Consider the following 14,717-nt stretch of genomic DNA (forward strand, 5'->3'; position numbering starts at 1 on the left):
ATAATAGAGGAGCTGACTTATCCCCTTCTTTATAAAAGCAAAAGTGTAAAAACATCCCAGCAAATTTAAATGTTAACATTTTGCAACCTCTTATGAACTAAAGGAGCAAAGAAGTAATCATTGGTTGTTTCCAATATCACAAAAATAGAGACAACCATATACATAGAATGACTGATAATCAGAATGGCTCTGTGTTAAATAATTTTGCTGTGACATGTTTTTGTGGCAATAGTTGAGAAAAAAAATCTTCTTTAAAAATGCTTTGTAAAATATATACAATGACATAGTTTTAAGAATATCTTTGAAATTTATCTGGTGGAAAGTGAATAGGCAGAAGTATAAATGAAACAAGAATGTCCATATTTTGATCAATGTTGAGGCCTCCTGATAAACCAATACTCATTATGCCATTCTATTTTGTATATATTGAGATTGACCATAATAAATGTAAAAATTATCTAGAAACATGACTATTTCTATACCACTTATAAGAATCCAATGAGAAATGTATTTTGCAGTTCCTCTTTCCTAGCACTTTTAAATGTATTCCTATGTCTTTTAAAGGTAAAGAACATATTAGTTAAATCAAATTAAGTTCATAAGTTAGACAATCTATTGAATTTTGGAATTACTTAGTGTCATAGAAAGCTATCTAAAGTGTCAATCAAACTTTATACTTATCTTTGGGAATAAGGTGAATGTGGATGGTTGAAGGTTATTTCATCAAATTTAAGAATGCTTAATCAGATATAACTGACTTAGAACACAATCACCTTTTAGAACAGTTTTTAATTTTTATTTTTATGTCTATTTTAATTTTAAACCATTTCTACATACAATATTTTTCTTTTTTAAGATATTTTTCTCTTTATTAGATTTCCCTCAAAGAACAATTGCTTTGATTTATTTAAATTTCATAAATAGAAAAATCACACTGTGTAACCATTTTTTTAAATTTTCCTGTGCTATGCTTATTACTGAACATTATTTCCTTCAGCTTGTCTGGTTATAAATATAGTAAACTTTAGGAGTAAGACAACTCTCTTGGTTTATATAAAATAATCTAAAGTATATATGTATGCTTTGTTGGGACTCTTGTACTTTTTTTCATTGAATTAGATTGTTTTTCTTTTTTAGGCAAAACTCATTACCAGATCTTAATTGAAAAAAGGGAAGCCGAATATTAATTAAACACTCTACCTTATAATTCTAGTGAGTTATGACTTCAATCTAGTTAAGGATATTAAATTTAACTGTCTTATTTATTTATGAGCATTTCAATACTCATTTGTTTTCTTGTCCATTATCATATGATATTAACAAGTAAGTGGGGGCAGAAGAGGGGTCACTTCCTCTCAGTCTCTAAAGATGCATTTTTCTGAGGTTCATCTCACTATAATATCTCTGTCCTACATGCAATTTTCAGCTTCATCCCATTCCAGATACTGAATTACTTCTTAGTGTTTGAATAATCATCAGAGTATAGCTACAAATAAAATTAATAAATTTAGATTACATTAACTTTTTTTTCCAATCAATTCTGTCTGGTCTTTTACAGCAATATACAATTTTTAGCAGTATACTTAGAGATCAGTTTCCTTTTATAAAGGTAAATACATTTATTATAGGTGCAATGTAAAACATAGAATATAAAATGTCAAAATATATCAGCAATATTATAAATCACCTTTGGATTCCTGAACATTTAGAGGAAATATTATGCTCTTTCTGATTGGTAAAGAGCTTCTTCATATTTTCACATAGCCAGGGCTTGATGTGTGCTCCTGATTCATAGCAATTATTTTGAGAAATAAAAATAATTTACAATTGGGTATACTAAAGTACAACAGAATAACATGTTATAATTTTGAATGTGTTTAATATTCAAAATAACTTATTGTCAAAAAGCAACTCTTTTATATATGTACTTATTTATTTTAAATATGTATATTTTTTTATTTCAGAGAGGAAGGGAGAGAGAGGTAGAAACATCAATGATGACAGATAATCATTGATCAGCTGCCTCCTGCACGCCCCCTACTGGGGATGGAGCCCACAACCCTGGCATGTGCCTTGACCTCCTGGTTCATGGGCTTACACTCAGCTATTAAGCACTAATGGCCGGGCTTAGGTTTTGCTTTCAATGTTTGTTATACATAACCAAAACTGTTTAATTTAGGATTCATTTTTCCCAGTACTGAAGCAGAATCCTTCAAATCAAGGGACCCTGGCAAGCATGTCAAACTGGAGGCCAGTGGCTTAAAGGAGGCATGTGGCCCGCCGGCCTCGAGTTGACATGCTTGCATTCAGAGTCCTTTCTCCCTCCCTTTGCTCCAACCTGGGAACATTCTCCAGACAGCAAACTTGGGTAACTACAAGGTTCACTTGATGTGTTTCTTGCATTGCATTCAACATTACATATTATTCACAATCTAATGCCCAAATATCTGAGAGACTTTTGTTTAAATATGTTTGTCCAATTTTTAGTTGTTTTAGGTGGAAAGATATATATGATTGCTATTGTGCCACATAAGCTGGAAGTGGAATTTGACACCAGGGCAATAGAGGGTGATTACAGGTTGATCATGCATCTTAATTTATGGTTTTGCTTCCCTCAGAGATCAAAATTCTGAACCTGTGCAATGCTTGAAAACACTTGCTTCATCCCTTATGTCTAGTTTTACGGTATTTTTAAGCAGAAGGATCAATTCCATACCACTTTCTCTGACATGACCAGAAGCAGAAGTCTCATTTCTGAAACACATCTTTACTGAGCTTCCCAAACACTACCATTTCCTGCTTGTTTCCTTTCTATACTCACTGAGTTATATCAATTTCTTTTGATGGCCCCTCAATAGTTTACCACTTTTAAGTTTTAACAAGGCCTCCCTAAGGGAATGCTGTTTGGTCTTATTTTGTTTTTCCTCTCTACATGTAATCCTTGAGTGTGTCACCTTGTTTAATCAATTTGTGTACATATACCCATTGCCTAGACCTCCAAATTTTAGACATGTCTATGAAAATGTGTGCTTGAACTTTCCTGTTGGATATATGATAGGCATGCAAACTGATATCAGAAATCTAATCTCTTCCAACTAATTCTGAAAAAACAACAAAAACTCACAACTGACTACTTCCAGTATTACTATGCTTCCTTGCTTAAGTTACCCAATACTATCCCCACCTACATATTACAATAGTCTTCTAACCGGTCTTCTGTATCTATCCCATAAAAACAGCAGTGAAATTAAACCTTATAAAGTACACAACAGACTATATCAGTCCTCTGCATGCACATCTCCAAATCACTGCCCATCTCACTAAAAACAAACAAAAAAACACACGTGCCCTGACTGGGATGGGGATCAAACCTGTAACCCAGGCATGTGCCCTTGACCAGGAACCGTTCCCCAAGACCCTTCAGTGCAAAGGCTGATGCCCCTGAGAACACGAACCAGAACCATAAGTCCTTTCTTTGGGTCATAAAACTTGGCATGATTTAGCACTTGCTTTTACTGACTCAGCTATAACAACATTAGAATCTTTGCTCTTCCTGAAATGTAACAACTATAATCTCTCTTCAGGTCCTTTGATTTTCTCTATGATATACATGCTTCCTCCAATGGGACATTGCTCAGTTTTTTGAGTTAGTGCTCAAATTTAATCTTGTCAACAAATACTTTCCTAAATATATTGTCTAAATGCTTCCTTAGAACACACCACATTTTATTTATTGAGATTGTGCCCTAATTAGAACAGTAAATTCATGAAGACAGCACCCTGGACACTGCCTGGAATGTGGTGGATTCTATAAGAGCAATGCTGAATGAATGGATGGGTGGATAAATGGAAAGTAATTATTTCATTCTTGTATCTTCAAGTTCATAGAACATGGTTAACATAACTATCAGACATGTTAGAAAAGTAAATTCAGTGGGGATAAAAATAAATAATCAAATAAACAGACAAATATATCAGAGAAATGTGTACAAACGTTTATATAGATTGACTGTCACAATGATTATATAACTCTCCTGAAATGTCTTTTAAAATATTCTTGTCTCTACTTAGAAAATAACTTGTATTAATCCCATTGGGCTGACATAGCAAATACTATATTTTGAGTGGCATAAACAACAAATCTTTCTTTCTCACAGTTATGGAGACTGAAAGCCCATGAATAGTGTGCAGTAGGGTCAAGTTGGTGAGGGCCCTATTCCTGGTTTCTTTGTGTGGTAAAGAGAGAGCAAGCACTCTCCAGTCTCTTTTCTTTTAAATCACATGTATTGGGGTGACATTGAATAATACAATTATATAGGTTTCAAGTGTACAGTTCTATGATACATCATCTGTATAACTGTGTTGTGATCCATCACCAAAGTCAAATCTTCTTTTGTCAGCATGTATTTGACCGCATTTACCCTTTACTACCCTGCCAACTCCCTTCTCTCCAGTTTTCTTTACTAGAGGCACTAATCACATCACGAAGACTCCACTTCTTTACCATATTACTTCCAAAGGCCCTATTTCTGAATAGAATCACTTTTGGGATAGGGTTTCAACATATATAAGTTTTGTTGGGAAACAAATCTTTAATGCATATTTGGAAGTCAACAAATAATTTTTGGAATGGCTGCTGTAATCCAGGAATTATATTGGTGCCTTGGGATATAGTATATTGAATAATTTGAATATTTTCCTTCAAGAAAAATACTATCTTGTTAAGGATATAGACAAAAAAAGGTATTAAAAATTTTTAGATAATGGTCAGTATTACAAAGGAACTAAATTTGATAATAATAGAAGTAGTTCCAATATTATAATATTCATTAAATTTTGTTGCAATTAAAATGTGTAACTTAAGATAGAGATGTAAATATTTATTGAAGCTCTACATGCAAATAAATATGTACATAAAGTTATAAAAACACAAGTCCTGGTCAGGTGGCTTAGTTGGTTGGAACATCATCCCATACAAGAGGCAACCAATTTATGTTTCTCTCTCACATCAATGTTTCTGTCTCTCTCAATACTAAATAAAAACATGTTCTCAGGTGAGGATTCAAAAATAAAATAAAATATACTAGTACAACTGAAAGATAATTTTCTCTATGCAATATAGAAACTGGAGAGGTTGGTGTGGATGCAAATTGCTGGAAAGTTTTCATGAATTGGTCAGTCTTGCTCACTGGAACAGTGATTCACAAGGAGGGCCTTGTTAGGTCTGTGTATTATAATTGGCCTAGAAAATATTCTTTTTTATATCTTTAATACCATTGTTGTTTTCACATAAGATTCATGTAAAATTACCCGTACACGAAATGCTTTTTCTAATTCTAAATGCCAGGTTATTAAATTTCTTATTTCTTTATGGAACAAGCTGATTTTCCATTGTGTAAAAATGTCACAGAACAGCTGTGACCTTATGTTTGGAGATGACTGGCACAATGAAGTGTCAGAGCAGGCGAAATGCCAATCTGTGATGAAGTGAGCTGCTTCTATCACATTAATCATTTGTTCATAATGACTAACACAGGTGTAGAATGCTGAATATAACTAATAAAATTACTCTTTACTATACTGTTTTTCATTACAAGTAAATTAGAAAAGAAATTAATATGTAGTTAGGTCACCACATGGCACAAAAATGAAAGAGGTAGATTATTCACGTGGGTAGAACTATGGGCTTATTCTAAGTCACTATCTTTACCATGCTATGGAACTTTGAAACATTTTATTTAATACTTTATATTTGTCCTTATGTTAGAAATAGTGGAATTTTTAACTTCCAGATGTTATTACCCTCATAGACAAAAGCACTGAAACTTTCCTTTCAATTAAAAAAGAAAATAGGGCACTTATAGCTCTACTAGAGGCCCGGTGCACAAAATTAGTGCATGGGTAGGGTCCCCAGGCCTGGCTGGCAATCAGGGCCAATTGGGGCCTCCCAGCTGCAGATTAGGGCCTCCCTTCCCCAGCTGCTGGCTGCTGGCCAGGGCCTTCCTTCATTCTGTGCTGCCCCCTGGTGGTCAGCACATGTCATAGTGAGCACTTGGACTCCCAGTCTCCCTGTCAAACTCCTGAGGGAACAATTTGCATATTAGACTTTTATATATAGAGAGATATTATGGTTGCTATTTAGGATAGTACATTGGAACAGACTACCATGAGAATATAATTTTCTTTTTATTTCACATTGTATTGAGAAATGAGCCTGCTTTAACATCCATGTACTCAAACTTGCCAAGATACTATCAAGAATGTGTATCTACAGCTTTAGTTTTATATTATTAGCAATCCCAATTTTCAACAAGCCTATAAAAATGTAAATAGTAAATAAATGAATAATTATTAGAATTCTAAGTTGGTTATACTCTGTACCTACTTTAGAAATGGAAGTCTTACTATGACTATTTTTCATTAAAATTAAAATAAATTATATCAACAACTTTGCTATATCCAGAATTTTAGTTGTTTCTAAAGAAAAACAGAGTGGGGACACAAAAGCATAACCATGAATAAATATGCTTCCTATTGTCAAAAATATAATATTTCTATATATTCTATATAGAAAAGATATCTTTCTGATACTAATTTATTTGTTGTATAAAAATCTGTGTGTAATAAATACAACTTATTATGCTTCCTAAAATTAATTTAACTAAACAGCACTAAGAAGTAATAAATGCAAAAATAATTTACAAAGTCAATATCTTTTCCATACCAATGCCATCTATTATTCCCTTTTTCTTTATTTCTAATATATTTGATTTATTTTAAAATTAAATAGCACTTCCCATAATTATTTTAGAACATTTGGTTCTGATGATATTTCTATCCAAGCAACAGATCCAAGCAATAGAATAATTCAACATAATAGAAGATATTTAGTCATCAAAATGTATAAATAACCTATAGGATTTAGAGAAAAGTCCATGAAAAGAAATTAAAAACTCACAGAATTGAAAAATTTTATAGCAAATAAATATATGAAAAGGAGATCAGCCTTACAAGCTACTGGGTAAACATAAACTAAAGCAATTAAGAACTAGTATTTCAAAGACAATGTTGGAAAAAAAGAAAGAAATATGATTGAATCAGATATTGGCGAGAATGAAGTTAAAATTATTTTTCTTAACTGGTTATGAGAGGGTAAATTGATATTGCTATTTTGAGAGCAATTTGTCAGAATCTAATTAAACTAAAAATTTACATAGCATATGGCCTAGCACAGGGGTGGGCAAACTTTTTGACTCAAGGGCCACAATGGGTTCTTAAACTGGACCGGAGGGCCGGAACAAAAGCATGGATGGAGTGTTTGTGTGAACTAATATAAATTCAAAGTAAACATCATTACACAAAAGGGTACGGTCTTTTTATTATTATTATTTCAATAGTTTTATTCATTTCAAACATTTCAACAAGAAGAATGTAAACACTAATTATTATAATTTGAAACTTCAAAAAATGGAGGAATCATAGCACAATAACATACCTTATATTGAAGATGGCAAAGGCAAAATAAAATTGCCTAACAAAGGAAAGGTACAAAAGCCTTTCAAATTAAACTTAAATATAATAAAAGAATTTAAAACTAAAACAAATAGAAAAGAACAAAATGTGTAAACAGTAAATTAAACATTTTCTTTAGTTCAACTTCCAAATTATGCCCGGGACGTAGATGTAGATGGCAATGTAGACTGGGTTGAAAGGTTTTTGGTCTTTAAAACATCAACTTCAGTGGGAACAGTGTTGTTGGTCTCCTTTTTAGCTAATGCTCTGATACTGTGCTCTCCAGGGGCGTGTCTCCCTACATCACCAGGATAACGTGTCTACGCATTCCCAGGGTGATGTCGGGGGACGCGTCCGCGGGCATTACAAGGAGCCACTGGAAGATTGAGAGGTTGTTCCTTCTACTGAATGGGCAGATATAAATCCTTCCACTCAGAAGAAGGAGCTGCGGCCGAGTTTCCCGACGTTGCCATGTTAACACTGCTGCTGGTGAAGGAACTGAGGGCAGAGCAAGAGAACCCTCTGCTCTTTTGGCTCCGCGGGCCGGATAGAACAGCCGAACGGGCCGGATCCGGCCCATGGGCCGTAGTTTGCCCACGGCTGGCCTAGCAGCTTCATTCTTAGCTGAATACAGTAATCCCCTCTCCCCTTATCCATTGTGGATACTTTATAAGAACACCAGCAGATGCCTGAAGCCATAACTAGTACCAAACCCTATATATATACCATAATTTTATACATACTTATGATAATGTTCAGTTTATAAAATAGGTATAGTAAGATATTAACAATAATAACTAATAACAAAATAGAACAATTATAACATTATAGAATAATAAAAGTTATGTGAATGTGGGCTCTGTCTTTCAAAATATCTGAGCTCACCTTTTCACTTAAAGGAAGCACTTTAGGTTTTCTCTTTGTCATATCCAAATTGTCAATGTCACTACTCCTGTGTTTTGGAGCCATTATTAAATAAAATGAGATTTACTTGAACACAAATACTGCAATATGAAGAAGAACAGTTGATTTGATAACCCAGATAGATGCTAAGTGATTGACAGACATGGAATAAATACAGCATGGATATGCTGGACAAAGGGGTGATTCATGTCTTGAGTGGGACCAATCAGGATGATGGGTGCTTTCATCACACTACTGAGAATGGTGCACAATTAAAAACTTGTAAGTTGTTTATTTCTGGAATTTTTAGTAATCTAATAATATCAGATCACAGTTGAATATGGATTACTGAAACCACAAAAAGTGGAACTGTAAAAATGAGGGACTACTGTACCCAGTTGCATTTGTGACACAAGGACAACGGGACACTTGGGCCTGAATGCTTATCATGGCAGTTTGTAATAGTAGAGACACTGAAGCAAAGAAGCATATGCCCCTGATAGGGAGGATGAGTGAGTTAAAGTATGACATCTATTCACAAAGTTTAATCTTTTTCAGTGAGGTCTTACATTAAAATGAAATTAGATCATAAAATATAGCTATGAGTGAAAAATAAAAAAAATATGCAAATTACATATATATTTGTGTTTTCAATTCATATGAAATAACACACCAATGTTCTATACGTTATGTGGATGTTTGACCTACATGTAAGTAAAAATATAAGAGATTAAATTAAAGGAATAAAGTCAGACAAATGACACTGACTTTTAGAACTGGGCCATGAAAGCAGGCTTATGATTTTGAATAAAATTTAACCATACCTATATATTTGATTTCTAAAAGTAACCAAAAAATATATTACTAACTGTTTATTTTGGATTCTGGAAATTTGTTTCTTTTAGTCATCTCTGATACTATGCTTTAACTTTCACATTTCAAAATAGAGATTTTAATGACAATTTGATTTTTCGGTTAAATTTTCACATTAGCCTCTGCATGTGTAAAATGAGGAAAGTCAAGATATTAATTTTATGCTATTTTTGATACCTCAAGTAGAAATAATAGCATAAAATAAGCAAGTTTTCACAATTTAACAAAATATAGTTTGAAAGTAGATGTTCTACTTGTGCAGTATTGGCCTTTTATTATTTTCTCTATAAAACAGAATTTCATCAACCCCAGAGACTGAAAAAAGTGTTCATCCTTAGGTCTTTGTGTTAAAGGCTTTTAAAATCCTAGTTTCTAACAAAGAACAGACATTTTATCTTCCTGCTGAGATCCACCAAGTGGCAAATGTGTGCAGAGACTCCATGATAGAACAGCAGCAACAACAGTTAAAAGCTAAAGCAGCACTGAATTTTGGATAGAAAAAGTGAAGAATAGTCTGCTAGTCATTAATTCTGCCTGTATGTGCAGCCTTTGAGGCTTGGCACTTTAAGTTGAACGGTATTTTTAGTAACATAAAACTAAAAGCAACTTAACCTTGTAAAAGGCAGTGCAGAGAGAATATCAAATCATTAAAAATAAATAGGCTACTTTGAAAAAGCCAACTGAGTAAAAGTATAAGGGAAGTAAAGACTGTTATTATGTCCTACTTCCAAGGAAGGCAAGACTCACAGCCAAGGGTAAGATCAGCTGAAGGTCCTTTTTTGTCCTCTTCAAGTGAAACTGCACATTTAAGAGCTAATGTATAATATTACCATATTTAATAAGTTTCTGAATGTATACCTGGATTTATGATTGGTTAAATTTATGCTATTATAATGATTCTTTCACATTTTATTTTATTTATTTATTTTTTTAAATATATTTTATTGATATTTCACAGAGAGGAAAGGAGAGAGATAGAGAGCTAGAAACATCGATGAGAGAGAAACATCGATCAGCTGCCTCCTGCACACCTCCCACTGGGGATGTGCCCGCAACCAAGGTACATGCCCTTGACCGGAATCGAACCCGGGACCTTTCAGTCCGCAGGCCGACGCTCTATCCACTGAGCCAAACCGGTTTCGGCTCACATTTTATTTTATTATGCAGTATTTGGTTCCATGAATAAAAGGCTTGGGTTACTTTGCTGTTCCAATAATGAAAGTCCAATAAAGAATTAGAATAAGTCAGGGGAGCTGCAGAGAGCTGCATAATTTCACTCAAATACAGGCAGAACTGTTGAAGTCCATAAAGTAATATAAAGTCTTATAAGTAACCTTTGACTTATAGCAATTTCATGCATTGAGTATGATGTAATCATATGGTCTAAATCAACAAAACCTACAGACTTTGATTGGAAACCTTTCTCCTCAGAACTCTTTATCAAACAACTCTGAAAGATGACTCCATTAGGAAAAGGAAGCAATAGAGACTCTAAAATCTAGGCAAAGCTAATTTATCTTAATTGATAAAAAATATATTCTCTTAGGTGCCCAGATATTCTTGTTGTGTTTTTTGGGGGTTCTTGTGTGAGTGTGTGTGTGTGTGTGTGTTTTATGTATAAACAAGAATTCTATTCTCTAAGAAGGAACAGTACAATAACTAGATGTAGTCAACAAGCCAGCCTACTTAGCAAACATTTATTCTCAATTTAGCATAGACTTTGAATATTTTTTCTTGTCTAACTAGTTCTGTAATATCTATATATATAAAAGCCTTATATGAAAATAGACTGAACAATGGAATAACTGAACAACTGTACAACCAATTGTTATGACATGCACTGACCACCAGGGGGCACACACAGAACATCGCAGGCGTCTGTAGCAGGCAGCAGAGCATGGAACATGGCAGGCGTCTGCAGCAGGGAGCAGAGCATGGAACATGGCAGGCGTTGGCTGTGGTGGGATGGTGGAGCAGGTGAGTGGAGATGCCAGACCAAGGTGGGGCACCAGTCGCTGTCATCGGGGCGAACCTCTGGGGGTTACTGAAAATTCTTTGCTCCTGCACACCATGGTCCCATCTGGTGCTCGCTTTTGCTGCCCATGCTGGCCCTGATCATACCCGCTGCCGATGCTGGATCTGCCACTCGCACCTGCTGCTGGTGCCTGGTGCCAGCCCCGATCGCTCGGCACCGTCAGCGGGTGCAAACGGCTGCTGCCGACCCCTATTGTCCCTGAGGTCTTCTCCACCTCCCCCTGCTCCTGAGGGGTGATTGGGACAGCAGCCGCCATTGCACCTGCTGCTGGCACCAGCTGCAATAGCTCTGCACCATCAGCAGGTGCGAGTGGAGCTGGTGCCATCAATGCATGGGAGCAACAGCGGCGGCAGTTGGGCTGCCAGCAGCCAGGGGACTGGGGGGCCACTGTGGGAGGGGCCAGGCAAGTGCACAGAGGATGGGCTGAGACCCACCCCTGTGCCCACCACAGCCTCATGGCCCACAGTTCCTTTCAAGGTGCACAAATTCGTGCACTGGGCCCCTAGTGTAATTATAACCAGGAGGTGACAATATCATTGCATGAATTGATAGAAAATTACATATTTTTGGAATGCTTAGTCCCTCTCCCTCTTAGGTCATAAAATGCTATGACAGTTAGGAAAAGTTTTACTATAAAGTTACAGGTGTTTAAATAACCTTAAATATAGGGCATGAGCAAAATAAATTAATGAAAGAGGTCTTCTGAGGTTTATGGTCTGGGTAACTGAGTGAAAGATTGTTCCACTTACATGTTAGGGAAAATGGAGCAATTATATTACTAGAAGAGTAGATTAGGAAAAAGCAAAATTCCATTTTAAAACTGTTTTAGTTAGGTGACTTTTGCATAGTAAAGTGGAGATACCAAGGAGGCAGTTCGATGTTGGAGCAGACACTGCTAGTGCATCACTCAAGTGCCCTGCAATGCCGGTTACTGCTGAGGTGCTACCATGCGCCCAGCTGCTACATGCATTGACTGCACTACTGCTCACACCTGCTCAGACATTGGTCTTGGACTCTTGGCACCACCTCACATTAAAATATTTCCTCTGTGGAATAGCAAGTGCATAACAGAAGACAATCTTCCTTACTCCAGGTGGGACAAACTCTGTGGTTCTTTTTTCATCATCATCCAGGGCTAAACTGAACTGCAAGCAAGTTTTTGCTGGGCTTCTTTCTTTTCCTATTCTGTCTCCTCATTCTCTTTTAGATTAAGTATGAGAGCCCTCCCTTCTAACTTATTTGCACATAAATCTCTTTCCCAGGCTCTCTCTTTAAAGCCTCTGACCTATATTAAGTCAATAGAGGAATCAGTGTTAGAAATACAAATGAAGAAAATATCAGCATAACTGACATTTACACACCTGGACTTGTATACTGTTATCAGGATAATGAATGTAGATACAGAAAAATAGAGGGTATAAGCCTCAGTCCTGGGGAGCTTCAGTACTTAAAGGCAGATAAAGGAGGAAAACCAATAAAGGAGACTTAGAATGATTATCTTGTTAGAGAAAAGAATAACCAATGGATAAAAAACACTGGGGGAGGGGGCAGGTAAAGGCATGTACTGGGGGGAAGGGGAGACCGGGGGAAGGTCAATGGGGAAGGAAAAAAAAAAAGGAGACATATGTACTACTATTTGTAATACTTCAAACAATTAAAAAATAATAATAATAAAAAATAAAAAAAGAATAACCAAGTAAAGATAAGGCATCAAAAAACTGATGTGAACAAGTATGTGAAGTAGTTAAATGAAATTAAGACACTTAATTGATTATTGAAAAAAATACTTCAGAAAAAAGCCAATGTATAATCATCTTGCATAATTATTGCAAAAGCATCACTTGAATATTTCATTTTGGAAATGATTTAGGCCTTCAGTAGGACACAAAAGCCAGTGACTAAGGAACTGGGACAAGAAGCACTATGGAAACAGGCTGAGAAGCAGCAGAGAAGGGATGAATTTTTGAAGAATGCTGTAAATACCTAGATATAATACCAAAATGAAAATATATACTAAATGTGATAAAGAACATAGTTTTATTCACATATTATAAGCAATAAAAATATATGTTATATATACATATATATAAGAAATTACTTGCCCTAACCGGTTTGGCTCAGTGGATAGAGCGTCGGCCTGCGGACTGAAGGGTCCCAGTTTCAATTCCGGTCAAGGGCATGTACCTTGGTTGTGGGCACATCCCCAGTAGGAGGTGTGCAGGAGGCAGCTGATCCATGTTTCTCTCTCATCGATGTTTCTAACTCTCTTTTCCTCTCCCTTCCTCTCTGTAAAAATCAATAAAATATATTTTTTTTAAAAAAGAAAAGAAATTACTAGAATGCAGAAAAAGGGAATAGAGAGAGTAATAGGAAGTGCAATAAAAAGAATAGATAGGTCATTGAAGGTTAAATAATAGTTAATAAAAATAAAATATTCATTTGTAATGGTAATAATGAACTGATATGATAAAATCGCATATAGTTTTTACTCATCAAATTTTAGCAATAATATGACAAGTGGTGACTATAAATGCACCATTTTTTAAATCTTTCTGACTTTCTTTGTCCCTTGTACATTGGGACCTGCAATTCATCAATACTAAGGACATGAAATGTATTTCTAGAGGGCTGGAAGAAGTTAATGGGGAGGAAAGCAGGACCTATGTAATACTTTCAACAGTAAAGAAAAAATAATAATAAAGTGCACAGCAACAAGCATGCTGCTGTCCTGCAGTCAGGAGAGGCCATGTGACTAGGTCTGGCCAATAGCGGGTGCACAGCAGTGATTCTGTCATTTTTAAGCTGAGTCATTTGATTGTTGGTCTAAGACCCTCCATCATTCTTGCCAGCCACACTGACTGAGGAGGTCATTTGTCCCAGATGATAAAGCTGCAGAATGGTTACTTTTCTTTCTGCCTGGTTCATTGAGTCACAACATGGAGGGTAGCTGCCCTAGAAGACACCAAGTAAGTCTTAATAAAATTAAAATAGTACTATTAAATATAGGCAAATTAAGCTATTTGTATGCAAACTAACCTGCAGTTGACATACATATGTGCATATTATGTGAAATTAGACAACTCCCCTTATCCAGACAAGAATAGTTTCAATAATGATCACAGAAGCAAAGACAGCTAAGAACATGATGTCACATCTGCTCTAAAGTATTGACATGTCTTGGAGATTTTTGGTGACTGATGTAATAAAATTTGTAAGCAAAATGAAAAACAGTAAATCCACCACTGATTAGGTGGCGTGAATTCTGAAGAATTAAACTTTGGACAGGAAGAATGGTTTCAGCTAGAGAGTTTAGAACTTAGAACAGGTCCAGGAATGGCTACCCTGGAGCTTGGAAGCCACTTGATGTGGAAACAACTGTGGATGGCTGAAAGAG

Source organism: Plecotus auritus (assembly GCF_963455305.1).
Source record: "Plecotus auritus genome assembly, chromosome: 3".
Taxonomy (NCBI): Eukaryota; Metazoa; Chordata; class Mammalia; order Chiroptera; family Vespertilionidae; genus Plecotus; species Plecotus auritus.